The sequence below is a fragment of the Rattus norvegicus genome, chromosome 18 (assembly GCF_021556685.1).
Source record: "Rattus norvegicus strain SHRSP/BbbUtx chromosome 18, alternate assembly SHRSP_T2T, whole genome shotgun sequence".
Taxonomy (NCBI): domain Eukaryota; kingdom Metazoa; phylum Chordata; class Mammalia; order Rodentia; family Muridae; genus Rattus; species Rattus norvegicus.
This window is the reverse complement of record NC_141551.1, coordinates 60,253,930-60,272,075: the sequence shown is the minus strand read 5'-3', so window position 1 is coordinate 60,272,075 and position 18,146 is coordinate 60,253,930. Positions and strand designations below refer to the sequence as shown.

Genomic DNA, 18,146 nt, shown 5'->3' with positions numbered 1-18,146 from the left:
TTCATGCAAAATCAGCATAACAGTAAGCTTGGAAGGAAAACTGGAAAAGAACATTCTTATTCCAGCCAAATTTGTATTTTAACTTAAGAAACTTTTATTACCTAATATCAATGAAGAATACTTAGCATTCAACTCACAAATACACTAAGCACAATATAATTCATTCTATTTCGTGTGTCAAAATCACAAGGATGAGACTCGTGTAATATCTGTAAAGCCTACTCTTTCCTGGGTTTTCAATTCAAGCACAGACTAGGACAGGTCCCTTTATTGCTGGCAGCGTTCACAGAGGGGCCAGGCCCTTCCTAAGGACAAGTCAGACTGCGATCTGGGTGGTACCCTACTCACACATCGATCTTTTTCTCCTGCTGAAGTAGCAAAGGAACACTGATCAGCTGACTGGGGAGCGGTCCCACATTAGCGTGCAGAGCTCATCAAGACCGAGGCCGGACCCCGTGAATGGCTAAACTCAACAGATACACAGCCAGCTTTGTATCCTCTCCATTACAGGTTCCATGCTGGACAGTTTGAAAACACTGCACACTCCAACGATAGCCTGCAATCGACAGTATGTATTCCTTCCTCTTGTGTACCCACGTGTGAATCAAAGCCAGTAAGAGGCTCGCTCAGGCTGAAGGCAGGAAATCCTTGCAGCAGTGTTCCTCCCAGAATTCACAGCAGCTGCAGCAGCTACTGTCGCTTCAGCTTCTTGGCTTTCGACGGTTCATTTCCTCCTCTTCGCGCCTCATTTCCTCTAAAGTCCTCTTGCGTACCTAGTCCTAAACTCTCGGCTTCCTCCTTCTGCTACTCCTTCTATCTTCTCTCCATATAACATAAGGCAAGGTCACTTTCATCTTTATATTTTTTTTCGGTCATAAACAAAGATTTCTTGAATGTGCTTGGGTATTTCTTCCTGAGGTTCTCCTTCATCTTTGATGAAATCATCCATTTCCAAGTCCTCCTCCTCCTCCTCCTCCTCCTCCTCCTCCTCCTCCTCCTCCTCCTCCTCCTCCTCCTCCTCCTCCTCCTCCTCCTCCTCCTCCTCCTCCCCCTCTCAAGGCTTTTTGTAGCCAGTAGGGAAGGGAAGCCTCTGAGGACTTTGGGCAGATCTGTAGCCAGAGAGAAGAGGTTTTATTCCATTTATCTACCCATTGCTTGACTGACTAATAATATTCTTTGAAGAAATTGGTTCTGAGACAACAGTGCATTTGGGCTTTGTGGGGAGGCCTGGGTCACTAACTGTTCGTTCAGGTCCTAAGCTGCTCACAGGTCTTCCAGGGTCACTGACTGACGGCCCAGGAGAGCCTAGACTGTTCTTTGGTCATAGGAGGTCACGTGGACTATTTACAGCTGCCCAGGGCCTCCGAAATTGCCCATAGGTCTCCCAGAACCAGCAGATCCACTGATGGGTCACCCAGGGCCATTTGTGCCATTGATTGTTCGTCCAGAGGGGTGTGAATTGCTGGCCAGTTTTCTGAACCCATTGACAGACTCAGGTCCTGAGATGGATCTGCCATTCTGGCGCCTGGGCACAGGGTCAGAACTAAGTGTGGATGGAGCTGTCCCGAGGCTAGGCTGCCCAGGAGCAGGGCCAGAGTTGCTTCCCCGCTGTCTGACACCTGAACTCTTAGCCCTGTTGTGTGAGAGAACTGTGGGCCTGGGCTTGGAATGGCTCGGATGAGAAGGAAGAGATTCTTTTTGGCTGTGTGCTCCGAAGCAGATTTCTGGGTCCCGCTAGCAGAAGTCTTTGGGACACTTGGTGAACAGGTGCTGGGGTGGGGCTTTCCAGCCCCATTGAAAACAGGCCTGTTGTGACCCGAAGTGAGAACTGGGAACTACTACCAGATCCAACCTTGGTCTTCTCTCCTGGCAGGGATTTGGATGAAGACAGAGCTATTTGTTTCTCATTGGCTGTGCTGGGTCTGAATTGCTTCCCAGCATGAGGAAAGAGCAATCCCTTGGAAGAAGCTGCCTGTCCCCAGTACCTTTGCTGGTCTGTGTGCCCCTGACGTCTTTATGAGAAAGCGCCCTTTTGAACATGGGCAAAGGTAGTTTGTCATCGGATTCAGGTTTCTTTTTCCTATGCTTTCGTTCAAGAAACTCTCGCTCCCTCAGTTCCTCTGCAGTCAGGGACCGATCTTCTGCTTTCTTCACTACCTTGATCTCCACTGGTTCAAACTGCTTCTTCTCAGCTAGTCTCAGTAACTCAGTGAAGTTCATGGATGATGGGTGATGGGGCTCTTTTAAGGGGGGCCTTTGGTTTGCTTTCAACCTTGGGAGGCTCTTGCTCCTCCTCATAGTCAGAAAACCTGATAGAAAAAAAATTTTTTTAAAGAGATGTGTTCACTCTCCAAGCAGTTCTCTCTGTTAGTTCAGCTCTTGTACACCAAATTCCCTTTTGATTACTCCACAAATCAGCATTTTATGACATTAGCTTCTTGATTCTTAGAAAAAAAGACAGCAAGTATATTTTTTAACATAACAAGTCCTAGAATCTGCCTGCCTTTGTAAACACAAACAATAAGTTTACCTGGGTGTGATCCCACCCTGAGATCACCACTCCCTTACTTCCATGTGCCTCTTTATTACTTGAAACATGAGCCTTGTTTTATTACCTATCCTTTTCCCTTTATCAACTCATTAGAGCAGTTGCCTCTGTTCTTTTGGGTCCATGAAGCCCCTTATACAATTCACATTGCATCTTTGTATATTGCTTAGTTGAGAAATTCTGTTTATACATTCTTAAACTCATGTTTTCAGAGTTCTTGCCCACAGCCTTAAGAGTTGTCCTGAAGATCACAACATTACCATTTTGCTAAGGAACATTAGATACACCCTCACCTCCTGGAATTGTGCTGTTTGTGAGTATTATGGAGTCATTAACTTTGGCAAGGAGAACATTCCCTTAAGGAGGAACAGGAAGTAAAATATATACATTATTATACAAATAAGCTTCACAACTATAGCAACCATTTGTACTTGAGGGGGCCCATGCCTTGCTGGCCCTGCTCTAGGGTGGGGACTGTGTCATACTTCTATGGCCATACTGTGTCTGGCACAGTTGATTGTCTCCTTGCTGTATAGAAGTCTTTTAGTTTTATGAGGCCCCACTTATCAACTGTGGCCTTAACTCTGGCACAGGGTTCTGTCCAGAAAGTCCTTTTCTCTACTTGTATGTTGTAGGGTATTGCCTATACTTTCTTCTATCAGTTTTAAATTGAAGTCTTTGATCTATGTGGATCTAGTTTTTGTTGGGGGTGACAGGCATGGATGTCTCCCCCACAACCCCCCTCCCTGTGGGTGTGTGTGTATATGTGTGTGTGTATATGTGCGTGTGTGTCTGTGTGTGTTGTAGAGATTAAATTAGACACATATTGGCACTGGTACAAAAATATATTTGCAGAATGAGTATCATATTGCTTTGGTCTTTTGTTTTGTTTATCACTATAGCTCTCTAATATATTGAGCCTTGTCCTAGCCCAATGTCAAATTCTTACTTGAACCTACTCCTTTGTCCTAGCCTAATGTAAATATTCTAGCCAATATCCTTGAAGTGTCATCAAGGGCTCTCCATATCTTGGGCAGTATGGTCATTTTCACATAATATTAATTCTAGTGATTCACAAATATGAGATGCCTCTCTATTATCTCTTTCAGTCTCTTTCTTCAGAGATTTGATGTTTTCATTGTAGATCTCCTAGCTCCAAATCTTCATATACAAGTGTGGCTACCATCCCTCATCAAAGAAGCTTCTTTTTATATCAGATAGAGACCACAGAAAAGCCCAACTGAACACATCATGGAGATCTGGTGGATCTCGGAGTCCAGCCCCATCTTTATCAAGGTTCCTGCACCTTACACTCAGGGAACACTGTAGACGAGTGGGCAGAAAGAGTCTATGAGCCAGAATGCTGGGGAATCTGCTATGAACCAGTCTCTCCCAGAAATTGTGGCATAAATAAGACCAGGGCAATAGTAATATAAGTAGACATGCTAGCATGAAAGGGAGAAAGCTCTTAGAGGTCCTGTCCCTAGACAAAAATCCATAGATAACTGAAAAATGCTGAAAGAGGGAGAATTAGCCTCTCTCAGGGATGAGCCATTTTATTAGTTATCCAATATAACCCAGCCATGATACTTTATACTCATAAGCAACATGTAATATTTATATGTTGGGGTGTGTGTGTGTGTGTGTGTGTGTGTGTGTGTGTGTAAAATCAAAGAAATGGAGGCTACTAGTTTTAGGAGAGATGGGAGGAATTGTACGTAGAGGAACCTGGGAGGCGCTGGGGACAGGTAAGGGAAAGGGGGAAGTAATATAATTCTGTTTTAATTAAAAATTTATTTAAAATGTTTAAAGATGATTGAAAAGCTAATTAACAATAAATGCATGCTTAATTAACTGGGAGGAACAAAAGAAATGGTGACCACAGAGTTTAGTTCTAAAAGTATCTGTAGCGAGCACTGAGATCAAATATCATAATGAATGCTGTGGAAGAACTAGCTTACATCTAGCCTGGCTGGCTAAGAATCTGACTACACTAGACAGGGACTGAAGCCAGTAGTGGTGGTACTGCCCTGCAGCATGGTTTGTGCATTATAGATTAGGGTATGAGATGGTGGGGATTATATAAACAGGTAGACAACACACACACACACACACACACACACACACACACACACACACACACACACACGGCTACAAGTTCCTGGACATTATAAGGTTCCTAAGACTTGACTCAAGCCATTTGGCTTGGGAGAATCTGCAAACTGGAGTGGAGAAGGTCACAGAGCGAGCAAAATCCCTTGGGTAAAGGAAGTTTAGGATAAGTAGATGGAAGATAAGGCCAGAGAAGACAAGAAATGGCATCATACAGCAATGTAAGGATATCATAGTTTGCTCACTTCTACAGGAACTCTCTGGAATGTACAAGGTCACCAAGTAGATACTCCCACCACTAGGATGATATTTCAGGTATATCTTCCTGGTCAAAGCTAGGTAGACACCTGACTTGCTGAGGACCAATCAGATTATTTTCTGAGGTTTAGTAACTCAGCTAGTCAATTAGTATTTTTAGATTATAACACGTGACCTTAGGCTCCATAGTTAGCTATCTTAGAGACTAGTTGAGGAACAAGCAAAACAGAACAAAATAAAACAAAAACCCTCAAAAGATGCTCATGGACCAATAAAAATATGGAAACAAATGTAACAGAACAGAGAAGCGTAAAGAGACATTGAGTGAGGACTGCCTAGGCATGCTTGCCTTTCAAGGTCTTGGTTCCTGGGACTTAGATGCTATTGTGGAGGCTCCACATTCATCCGGCACACAACAGAGGGGCTCTGCTCCACACAGTCACTCAGGGACCTGGGCAGAGGCTATGCTCCCTGCTTCCAGCGTCACTCTGGTCATATAGAAAATGAGGAATAGCCAGGTGAAGAAGGTGCTTCCCCATTAATACCCCTATCTTAATAGTGCTGCCTAAGGGGAAGCAGGTAAGGAAATGAAGGCTGAGCAGCCCACTCAGAAGACAGCCCTTTCCTCTTTGGGGAGAGGAAGCCTGAGTAGTGGTGACTGTTTATATGGCTGTATCTATCAGGCATCATGGAAACCCAGTGAAGCAAAGAGGTAGTATCAAGGGGATGGAATGGTCTTCCCTGTAAAGTGAAGCTGAGGATTGCCTCTGCATGCCGTGAGAGATTTTTTGGTGGAGATGGGGTTAAATGCTTGAGTGCAGTAGGCTAGAGTGGAGTAGGAGAGGAGTTAGAACAGGAAGCGCTACAAGCCTTTGGGGGGATTTTGGTGTAAAGGAAAACAAAAAAGTGTGGCTGAAATGAAGAAAGGACTCTCCTTTTTTTCAAGGAAATGGGGAGTGGATGGTTGGGAGGAGGGAGGCTTGCAGTAATAAGACAGCTTCACTTTCTTTGTTCATAGAAGGATCTCAGCTTCTTTCTAGCTCCGTAATTATCTCAGCCTGTTCCTGTGGCTCTAACAATGTACCACAGACTGTGTGGCTTATAAACAACAGAGAGTTATTTCCCTCAGTCCTGAAGGCTAGAAACAGATCTAGGGTTCTGGTGAGCGCCTTTCCTGGGATGTAGATTGTTTCCATCTTCTCATGGCTTGACCTCTTCACATGGCATGACTGGGGGGGCTCTCTGGGGTACTTCTCATAAGCCAATCCACCAGGGTTCTACTTGGAAGTCATCCCAAAGGCAAGCCTCCTAAGGGCATTATTTGGACGGCCAGGATTTCAGCATACGAATTTAGGGGGAGGGATGCAAATACTCTTTATTGCAATAATTACGTTGGTATGTTTTAATTTTTCTATTTTAGTTTTTTATTATAATCTTTTTGTTTTCTCGTGGATACAGGGTGTAACTGGACTTTTGGCTATTTTGTCAGATTCTTCTTCCTACCACCCTTCTTCACCGGTATCCCTTCCAACTCCCTTACAGTAGGTGAGAGAGAAAAAAGGTTAGAGGGGAAAGGGAATGTTGATCTCGATCTCATTAGACTACTTCCTGCTGATTAAGGGTGCCGAGCTCCTTGGGGCAGGATTGATATTTGCCATCAGGACACCCAAGTTGTTTTTCTCATCTCTTTGCACAGGACCACTTAGCAGACCAAAACGACAGCAACCAACTGGCCAGTCAGCCCCTTCTGTTGGAGCTCTAACATTTATATATCCTCTGAAGAGTCCCCAGAATTCCAAATGTAGACTATGTTCAGCTGGCAAAAATCATACTCCTTCCAGAGCACGAGACAAATCATAGCCGGTGTGGACAATCTGGAGCAGCCCCATATCCCAAAACATACTCACATGACATTTCTGTGTTCTTAAAGAGATCAACATTCCCACTACAACTGGGTCTTATTAGGTAGCCTAGGCTATTCTGGAACTCGATTCCCCTACCCAGGCCTCTTGAGTGCTGGTATCACTGGCCTGCACCTCTCTACTTAGTTTTAACTTTATAACATGTCCCTTTTTGGGGTCAGCTAGATGACTCAGTAGGTAAAGAGACCCAGCACCACCAAGCCTAAAAACCTAACTTTGACCGTAGGAGCTAACACTGTAAGAGGAAACTGATTCCCTCAAGTTGTCCTCTGACCTTCACAAGTGTGCTGAGAAAAATGCACATGAGTGCACACAAAGAGAGTACAAATAAATGTGTCATTGTTGTCTTCTTCTTCTTCTTTGTCGTTGTCGTCCTCCTCCTCCTCCTCCTCCTCTTCTTTTTTGGTATTTACTACCATAAATCAAGGGGCATTTCAGAAATACCCACAACCCACAAGACCAGCATGCAGAAACCATCATTGCCAACCTCCCTGAGAGGGTAGTGGGTGGTGTTAAACGTAGCCAGGGTTTCAGATTCCAGTCATGCATCTGAGACTGCCCTCAATATACCCTTAGACAAACAGGAGGGAAGCCTGGGCAGTCTTCTGCTCCTAACTACTTTCACAGCTTACACTGCACCACAGATCTGGGTGATCATTTTCCCTGCTTCTGCCTCTTTGCAAAAGCCATTATCTTTTGTCACCTTTCCCGGTCCCTCAGATGTCCAATATTCCAGCCATTAACAATGTGAAATTTCACCCGTGAGAGTGCCGTTTGCAGGGAATGGGGCGGTTTACGGTCCATTTACTGTGTTCTTTCCTTCTTCAGAAATTATTTGCTCATTTGCTGTGGCCTTATTGCTGGAAGTGAATTGACCATCAGCGAAAGTATATTAGTTGCTAAGTGGAGGCTGTTATAGAATATTCTCAAAGGCCATTAGCTTTTCTGGGGGACCACTGGTGTTTACTGCTTATCACGGAATTCAGTTGTGTGCATTTCCCCTCTGGACCTTTAAAGCATCCTTTAAAAGCAGTGAGGACGGTTTTTAACAATTGTCTTGAGTGTACAAGCAAGGTGGAGATACAGGAGTGAGTGAGAGAAAGGGTTTATTTTATTGGTAATCCGTTTGCGGGATCTGGCTATTCCCTCTGTATACCCTACTCCCTGAGCCTCAGAGTTAATGCACATCAGTTCATTTAGTCTTAAATGCAAACATCAGCTCTGGAACAAATATTTAAACAGTGCCAATCAGAGCCTTTTATGCTCTTTCATCAAACCCCAAAGCAAACAGTTCCTGAAAGGTTTCTTTTACGAATGCTGTTTTAAATTTAACTTACAGGCCATGTGGTTTTTAACTCACCCTCTGGCTCTGCCAAAGAAACTGAGGCCTAGAACACAGAGGTTGGCTAGTGGCACGGTAATAACCTCCTGAGACCCAGAAGCCAGTCTGTTCCCTAACACGTCTCCAAATGGCCCCATCTGTGGTGGTTGAATGAGAGTGGCCCCTACAGGTTCATATATTTGAATGCTCAGTCACCATGGAGTGGCACTACTTGAGAAGGATGAGGAGGTGTGGCTTCGTGGGAGAAGGTGTGGCCTTATTGGAGGAAGTGTGTCACTGGGGGTAACACTGAGGTTTCAAAAGCCTAAGCCAAGCCCAGTGTCACTCTCGCCCTGCTGTCTAGGGATCTAGATGTACAGTTCTTAACTACTTTCTCCTTGCCGTGATGACAATAGGCTAAACCTCTCAAACTTGTATGCGGGTCCCAATTTGTTTATTTGTTGGTTTGTTTAATGTAGCAGAAAATATTTAATATCCTGGCCCAGGGTTTCTAGCCCACCTTTGGTTATTGAGTTCCTGGATGAAAGACACACTCTGCCCTTACATTTTTAGTAAACCTTAAGCAGCACAATAGCTGGGCAGCTGCCCATTCTTCATGTTACTAGAATCTGCTTGCCTATAAATAACCCCGAGTTATTACTTACTACTTACTATGTTCTATCTGGGCTGCTCTTACCTCCAACTGAGTAGCCCCCAGGGCCATGCTCTCTTAATCTTAAACCCATGGTGGCTTCTCCTGCCTCCTCTCCTCTCCTGTACCTTCTTCTCCTCCGACCCCAAGACCCCAAGCCTGGGAAACCTAAATCCCACCTAGATCTTTTCTGCCCAGCTATTAGCTGTTGGCATCTGTATTTACCAATCAGAATTAACTGGGGTCAGAGTTCCTTAGCTAGTTTCTGTGTGCCAACCCTAGTCTCTGGAGCAACCAGTTATGGGGCCCAAATTAGCATTAAAAAACAAACTGCATCAGGCCAGCCTACAGTTTTGTTGTTTTTATTTGTTTGATTTGTTTTGTGTAGCCCTGGTTGTCCTTGAACTCACTTTGTAGATCAGGCTGACCTGCCTCTGCCTTCCAAGCACTGGAATTAAAGGTGTGCACCACCACCATTGACCAAGCACTTCTTTTATAAGAGTTGTTGTGGTCATGGTGTCTCTTCACAGCAATAGAACATGGACTAAGACACCATCCATGTGGGTGGGGCTGCAGGAAGGGCAGAGCAGGATTTTCCCCTTCTTGGAAGAAAGGAGAGTTGGGACTCTTAAGTGCTGTGAATGTAGAAAAGGAGGAGGAAATGGTGACCCAACCCTAACCCTGTCTTACAGAAGAGGTGGATCATGGGAGAGAATTCTCTGAGCCTCAATACACCTTTTACCCACTCCTTTCCTCATGGTGAGCTTGCACCCTAGTCCAGCCTTATTTAGTTTTTGTTTTGTTTTAGAAAGAGCTTTGCTGTGTAGCCCTGGCTGGCCTGATATTCATGATGCAGCTCATGCTGGACTCGAACTCATAACCATCTTCCTGCTTCAGTCTTCTAAGGACTGGTTACAAGTGCTTACCACCATGCCAAGAGCATCACTACTCCATTCTTACCTGATCTGCCTTCCACTTCCCACCTATTCTTCCTAGTCCAGCACCCCCCAAAGCACTCCCAAGAGACTTCCTAAGATTCAGACTCTAACCCTCCTCAAAGAGACATCCCTGGGAGTATTGAACAACGTGCAAATGATGCAGCAAGACTCAAGCCCGTTCAAGACCTCTGCCCACTCCTCCAGCATCTACTCTAATCTCCTACATTAGAGATATCCAACAGACCCTCTCACACCCCAGGGTAATGCTGTCTTACTAGTGAGTTCATCTTCTCTCCCACCTTTCTGGGTATACTGACCCATTTTTTCTGGAGTTCCCCAAGGGCAAGTGTATAGCTTCTGTCATTGTTGTGGTCCTCGTTTTAGTATGATGCTTGGCACCTACAAGATGCTTGATGTGTGTAAATTAAGGGCTCGATCTAGGCAATGGTATTTAAAAAAGAAAGGGTGGTGTGAGTATAGGAACCGGCTCAGAGAGCATGCTGGTCTTCACTCAGTCTCCCAGTTGGCAGCTCCCCTAAGCTCTATTTCTCAAATGGATGCTGAACTCTGAACTGGATTCCTGACTTTGCTCCCAGAGACAGTGAAATCATGGGCACACTCATCTCTAAGCACATCCTGGCCTCAGCAGCTTGTGAAGAACACTTAGCACACTTGTCTCACCACCCCTAACACTATCACAATTTGGAACACCCATGTCTACACCTACCAACTCGGTCCTTCTTTAAGTGGGAAACTAGAGTCTGAGTAGTTCACTTCCCATTCTTTCTCAGGCTGCGTGGCTTCTCCTTGACTTTTCTGGCAAGAAAAGACTATTGAGTTTCTCATTCCTCTCCCCTCTGCATCTTCGCCTCTCTCCTCCACCTTCTCATTCCTCTCCTCCTTCCCTCCCTCCTCCTTCTCTTCCTCCTCTTTCTTGTTTTCTCTTCTCATTTCTTCTTCAGTTTTTAAAATAGCTTTCTCTGATCATCACATAAAGTTAGTGCTCTGGTTTGTTTTCTGTCCAACTTGACACAAGCTAGAGTCATTTATGAAAAGAAAACCTCAATTGAAAAAAATGCCTTTAAATGATTGGCCTTTAGTCGAGTCTGTGGAGTGTTTTCTTTTTTAATTATTTAACTATTTATTTATTTATTTATTTATTTATTTATTTATTTATTTATTTATTTATTTATTTATTATATGTGAGTTCACTGTAGCTGTCTTCAGACACACCAGAAGAGGGCATCGGATTCCATGACAGATGGTTGTGAGCCACCATGTGGTTGCTGGGAATTGAACTCAGGACCTCTGGAAGAGCAGTCAGTGTTCTTAACTGCTGAGCCATCTCTCCAGCCTGTGTTTTCTTGATTAATAATTAACGTGGGAGGTGTTACCCATGGGCAGGTGGTATAAGAGAGCAGACTGAGCAAGCCACGGAGAGCAGGCCAGTAAGCAGCACTCCTTCATGGCTTCTGCTTCAGTTCAGCCTCCAGGTTCTTGCCCTTGCTTCCTTCACAGATAGACCTGGAAGTGTTAAGATAAATTTAACCCTTTCCTCCTCAAGTGGCTTTCAGTCATGGTGTTCTTCCAAAGCTGTAAGAACCTAAGACAGCTAGGATTATAGATAAATGACTTTGGGTAAACTTGTAATCTCCATATTTTCTCTTTATAAGTTGGAGTTTCTAATACTTACCCCATAAGACTACTGAGAAAATTAACTAAAAGGCCACAGATGGAGCATGTAAGGCAGTTCCTGCCACACCTGCTGCTGTTTATGGATACACAGGCTTGCCGACACACAACCCACATTCAGGTTTAGACTTCTTTCACTTTAAGCCTTCAACAAAGAGAGTCAGCATCCTTGGTTATTTCTAAACTCCGAGGACCTAGCAGATGACAAGCATTTCTGCTGTGGTGGAGTGACAGGGTTCTATAACATGTCCTGCTGAACTGCCATATGCCCTCTCAGAATTCATATATTGAGGTTCTAACTCCCAGGATAAACCTGGCCCAGAACATAACGTTTTCACGGAGTTGATGAAGTTCAAACAATGTTGTAAGATGGCTCTAATCTTACATCTGGTGTTCTTCTGGGAAGAGGGAAATAAGATACTGAAAAATATCAGGGGGACACAGAAAAGAAAGACTATGTGAGGACATAGTGAGATGACATTATTGGAAAGCCAAGGGAGAGGCCTCAGAAGAGACCAACCTGCTGACTTCTTGATCTTAGACAATAGCCTGTGCAATGGAGAAACAAAGAATGTGTGGTGTGTAAGAAGTCTGCTCTCAGTAAACTGAGAAACTAACCAAAGACAGCTGCTGGCCCTCATTTGTGTTTGCGTGAAAGAATCTTGTAGGCTAGACACATAGAACACAACATGACCCTCTTAGGACATAGTGATTCACCACAAGCAAGTACTGGGAGTTTTGTTGCTGCTCTTGTTTATGGTAGTGGCTCTGTTGTCATTGTCCAAGTCAGGGGAGGTCTGGCCAGCCGCCTCTGCTGCCCAAGTTCAGAGGCCTTCAGGGAAAAGGCAAAGTGAATTACGGTGTTCTCAGTGCGTAACAGACTTTTATACATGCCTTAAAGTTCTGAGGCAGAGGCAGGAGGATGACTTTGAGTTCCATGTGAACTAGGGCTACATACAAGATTCTGTATCAAGAGGGAAAGAGGAACTTTTCAATGTAAAACTTCGTAGATTAGAAACTGAAGATAATTTCTTTAAATTCAAAAGCGAGGTGTGGGAGAGAATGTTAGGAGCATTTCTTGCTCTTGGTCCTGACCCTGCAGGGCAACTCACAACTATCTGTAACTTCTGCAGGGGGGGGGGGGTCTGACACCTCTTTTGACCTCTGTGAGCTCTGCACGCACATAATGACATACGTACACTGAAGTGCGCACACACTCACGTATACACACATACAAATCAATAAATACATGCATTCAAAAATCGGATGGATGATCACTAAACACTACAGTGGAAAAAGCATTCAAAAGCAGTGGAGGCAAGCGGGAAATCGTGAATGAAGGACAGAGCTGAGGTTGAAAAGCTGACAAGGAGGAATGAAAGCATGTCAGGTATATCACTGATAAGAGCTCATTCTCCCGCGCGGCATGGATATGCTACATGTGAGCCTTATCGGTGTTGTGAAATACTTTACAACCGTTCTTTATGAGGTAAATAGTCAGTGTTGCCTCCTTTCCCTCCCTGTGGGTGAGGCATGGGCTCTGAGTCCCTTCATGTCACTGGAACGTCTGTAGTCTGGCCTCACAATGGAGCCATCGTTTTTAACATTGTTCTTATGGGAGGCGTGTTTTTGCATTCCGAGTGGCAAGGGGCCCAGATGGGTTTAAATTACAGCATGTTTTAAAGACGAGCCTGCCAATTTTCAACTTCAAATGGGAGGCCGTGGCTTCTGCCAGCACTGCTTGGCGTAGGGTGTCTTTTATAAAGAAAAAAAAACCAACTAGATATTATGATGGGATTGGGGATCATTCTCTGCCTTGCAAATGGGCTAAGATGTGGAAGGCTGACTTAGCCCTGCGTGAATCTCCATTTACGTAACCGGGAATTATTTCCATGTGTGTGCACGCGAGCACGCACATGGGCTTGCTCATCCACTCATGTGTGGTCTGTGGTATCCATAACAGATCTATTTATTTATGAAACCAGAAATACAATACAATAATGTAAAAATTGTGGCTGGGTGTGATGACCTAAGCCTGGAATCCCAGGACTCAGAAGAGGGAGGCATGAGGCTCCAGAGTCAGGCCAGTCTAACTTAAAGATCTAATCTCAATCTCAATCTATATATGTATATGTATAATGTATATATGCATATATGTGTATAATGCATATATACATATATGCATACATCATGTATATATGTATATGTATATGTCTATATGTATATGTATATGTATATGTCTATATGTATATGTATATGTATGTATATGGTGCTGTGAATCAAACTCGCATGTAACTACTTTTTACTTCTATAAAGGAGTGAGCTTTCTTTCATACAATTAAAAATGAAATCATCGCCACTGGGGGACTGGGTAGATGGCTCAGTGATTCTGAGCACTTACTATTCTTGCAGAGGACTGAAGTTCAGTTCCCAACACCCACATCAGGTGGCCCACAACTTCCTGTAACTCCAGTTCTAGGGACCAGCCAATGTTCTATTCTGACCCGCGCTAGCACAATGTATACATATACACATTTGGGCCAAGCACTTACACACTTAAAATAAGTTTTTATTTATGTTTAAGAAACGATTTTTAAAGAAATCGTTAACACCAAGAAAACACCGCCCATTGCAAAAAGTTTTGCAAAAGAAAAGTATATTGAATCCTGCCTCTATTCGAAAATGTCACAAACATTTCCATGTGCCAAGTTCCTCTTTGAGGAGAGAGGATAAGGAAGAGCGTGCTGGGAGGTGTTCTTTATTTGCATTGGACTTCATAGACTTTAATTCTTTGCCACCTGTTACCAAGTGCACCTGCAGGATGGACAGAATGACAAAAGAGACAGGGAGGGGCAGAGGACAGCAGCTGTATCGTTGCAAAGACAAGGGTGTGCATTAGAAGGGTCTGCCCCGATCTGCGGGTTTTTCTTTTCTTTATCAATAGCCAAGACACTCACATAGTATACATCCTAGTTTAGTTTCCTGTGGCTGTGATAAAATACCACAACCAAAAGAAACAGAGAGGAAAGGGTTCATTTTAGCTTAAAGGTTCCAGTCCACCTTCGAGGACTTCTTCAAGTCCAGCTCCTTGGGCAGGAGCTCAAGGAAGGAACCGGAGGCAGGAGCTAAAACAGAGCCCATGGAGGAATAGCGTGTACTGCCTTGTTCCCTAAGGTTGATCAGCTACCTTTCTTATGCAGCACAGGTCCACCTGCTCCAGGATTGTACAACGGCAGTGGGCTGGGCCCTCCAAATCAATGAGCTGCTAAGAAAATGCCCCATAGAAATACCCAGGGCCCAACCTGAATGAGACAGTTCTTCAACTGAGATTTCCTCCTCCCCGGTGTGTTGGCGACTGAAGCTAACTGTGACAGTCTCGTTTATAGTTCGTTATTAAGAAATATAAACTGCGTTTTGGTGAAACTTTCATTTTCTTACCACCTTCAATAACTACTTTTATTAGTTTTAGATGTATCTTCTAGGGATTCAGGCAAACATGAGCCTATGGAACCCCATATATGTATATAATTTAAAAAGCATCAAGTAAAAATTATTTTTACTCCAGTATATATATTTTTTAGTAAGAAAAATCAATAAAGATTATATACCTTTATAAACAACAGTGACAGTAGAGAAAGCCCAGCCTACCATCTAGTACTAGGAGTCCAGAGGCACACAGTTTAAACTCTAACACGAAACTATATTTCTTTATGCTTCAACTGAGAGGGATAAACATCTGCTCGTGGGATGATAAAATACAGCCATAGACGTGGAAATTTCTGCATGGTATCAGTTCCTGGATATAAAGTAAATATTGGCGATTGCTTTAATGCAGAACAGTGTATCTTCCAACTGCTCTTGGTTGATAAGTGAATAGTTTTCAACTGTAGCTCAAAAGTACTGGGTGGATTTATGAAACAATACCTTCATTGTCAGATATAATCTCTGTGGTATAATCGTCAGCCCAGCCTTCTTTAAGGGACCCACATGTCATTACCAGCAGTCAAAGTTTATTGATGCGCACTAGTGTGCTTCCCACAGTGCTGTGTGCCTACTGCACTGGGAGAGACGCCTGGACTTCCAAAAGGTCTAAAATGGTGACTGGTAATGAGTCAAGAGAATTCACAGGGATTTGCAAAAACTTAGAGAAATTTCAAAGCTGTACTCTTTCTTTCTAGATACTTGAATACAAGTATTTTGAAGACTCAAATGCACATTTACAACACAATTTACAGTTTACTTTAAAAAAAATTGGTGGGCTGGAGAGATGGCTCAGTGGTTAAGAGCACTGACTGCTCTTCCAGAGGTCCTGAGTTCAAATCCCAGCAACCACATGGTGACTCACAACCATCTGTAATGAGGTCTGATGCCCTCTTTTTGTGTGTCTGAACAGATACAGTGTACTTATATATAATAAATAAATCTTAAAAAAAATTGGTATAATGCCTTTAAACTAATTTACGGAAAACACGTGACTTATCCAATTTACCACTTGTGTTTACTATGTAAAATACACACTATTTTGAAATATTCAACATTTAGTGCTCAATTGCAGAATGTCCGAGATTCAACTCGGTGGCAGAGCATGGACCCGGTATGATGAAGACCTGAGTTCAATCCCCAGGAATCAAAAGACAGAAAACAACACAAATTCCTGGGGGAGACTCTACAAGCATCACGTTAGGTTCTAGCTACTCCTCATCTGATTTGGGGGGTTAGCTCTGACCTGTGGGGACAGCAGTATTCCTAAGATGACATGGTGGATAGAGGGCTACTGCTCATATGTCTAGAAAAGTAAGACAGAATCCAGGTTGGGTAATAAGCAAACAGGGGATTAATGGTAGATCACACAGCAGGAAATGGTCAGTATAATGGAGCACACCTGTAATCTCAGCCCTGGGGACTCTGGGGCAGGGGAATTGGAGGCTACCTTGGGCTACCTGGTAAGACAATGTTTCAAAAATATGGACAAACAAATGTGTTACAGAAACTCCTTAAAATGTACACAAAGAATAATTGGCAGCCTGTGTTAAAAGTATTTAAGAATGCATTGGAGCTTTTGAATGGGAAGTCTAAATTTGGGGTGAGTATGAAAGAGAAGGGTAGACGCCATAGAAAATGTGATAGGACAAACCAGCAGGCCGATGAGAATTAAGACAAGCTAATCGTGGCACTGGAGAAAAGCCTTTTTGAATAGGTTTGATTTGCAAATGAGCATGGGGAAAGTTATATATTTAAATAAGTTTTATGTCAACATAGTAGCCCTTGGTGGCCTGCCCTGATGATGATGAACAGGCCACCTGAGTGCGAGTCACAATACTCTGGGTTCTTTTCTGGAGGCCATAAGAGCAGGGGAGACTTCCTGCAAAGGAGAAATCGCTTAAAGGACTTAAAGCTTTGCAATGCAAACAGAATCAGCTGGAACTCTGTGGTCTACACTGGCAAGCAGGGGCAAGGCAGCTCTTCCAGTGGCTGGCTGTAGTCCTTGGCATGATCTTTGTGCTTCTTGGAAGGCTCACTTCCGAGGTCTGTGTATGGGTGTTCCACCGCGGCTCTCCAGATGAGACCACAGTACCCTGCTCTCCATCCCCCCCTCAGTGTTAACTTACATGGGGTGATTGGCAGATCCTAAGTTCTCCTGAAGGGTAAGAAATCAGAGAAAGTGTTTTTTTGTATTGGGAGGATGCTCTTAGCACTATGGATGAACAGCCCAACTCTGAACGATGGGCTAGCCTCTCCTTGGGTCCTGAGAATTTCTTGACCACTTTTCTACCCACGTGGACTTTTCTCTACTTCTACCATGTTACCTCCCCCTCCTAATTCCTACAATTGTTTCAGACTCTTAACCAGACAACTTCATTCCCTCACACTCCAGGTCCTACCTCAGCCACAGGTTTATTCCTGGGCTATTCTTGAAGGGCACAAGCGAGCTCTGAAATTTCTGCCACTCCCTTCTGCTCTCCCTCCAGCCCAGTGAGAGAAAAATGACTATGAAATGCCCTGCTTCTCCCATGAGTTTACTCAGGCTGGGCTTCTTCAAAGTGTGCTTTACTACCAGAGCCAACAGAGTTCTTTTTTTTTTTTCTTTTCTTTTTTTCAGAGCTGGGGACCGAACCCAGGGCCTTGCGCTTGCTAGGCAAGCGCTCTACCACTGAGCTAAATCCCCAACCCCGCCAACAGAGTTCTTAACTACAGTTTTCTTTCTGTACAAGTATGACAACTCATGAATAAAACACTCAAGCCAGTGACCCAAAGTCATGGGGTAAGCATGTGGGAAGGGAGGCAAGGCTTCAACCCAGGCTGAAGATTCTTAATCTAGTGATTGGATCATGAGACTGGGCTCCATTTTATCTAAAATTGTTTGAATTTTTTGGCCTAAATTATCCCATATAATAGGAAAAATAAACAGAGACTGCATCTCAGTTATCTAGCATAATAGGGTCCTGTGTTCTATTCTTAGTAGTGAGCGGAGGTAGAGGAATGGTGGGGAGGGAGGGAAAGAGAGAGAGGGAGAGAGAGAGAGAGAGAGAGAGAGAGAGAGAGAGAGAGAGATATTGCTGTCTCAAAATTAATATCAATGCAGAAGCTTGAGATGTAAACATACTCGAAAAAAAGGTCTTTGTAGATGTTAACTAAAATGAGATCAAACTGGGTTAGTGTTGGACTTAAGTCTAATAGCTAATGTCCTTAGAAAAGGTCACGA

The 18,146-nt window shown here is 43.7% G+C and overlaps 1 pseudogene; it reads right to left on the bottom strand.

Annotated features, from left to right (window-relative positions):
- Positions 1-690: 690 nt before the first annotated feature.
- Spty2d1-ps1 (SPT2 chromatin protein domain containing 1, pseudogene 1) overlaps positions 691-18,146 on the bottom strand; it is a 55,008-nt pseudogene continuing 37,552 nt past the window's right edge.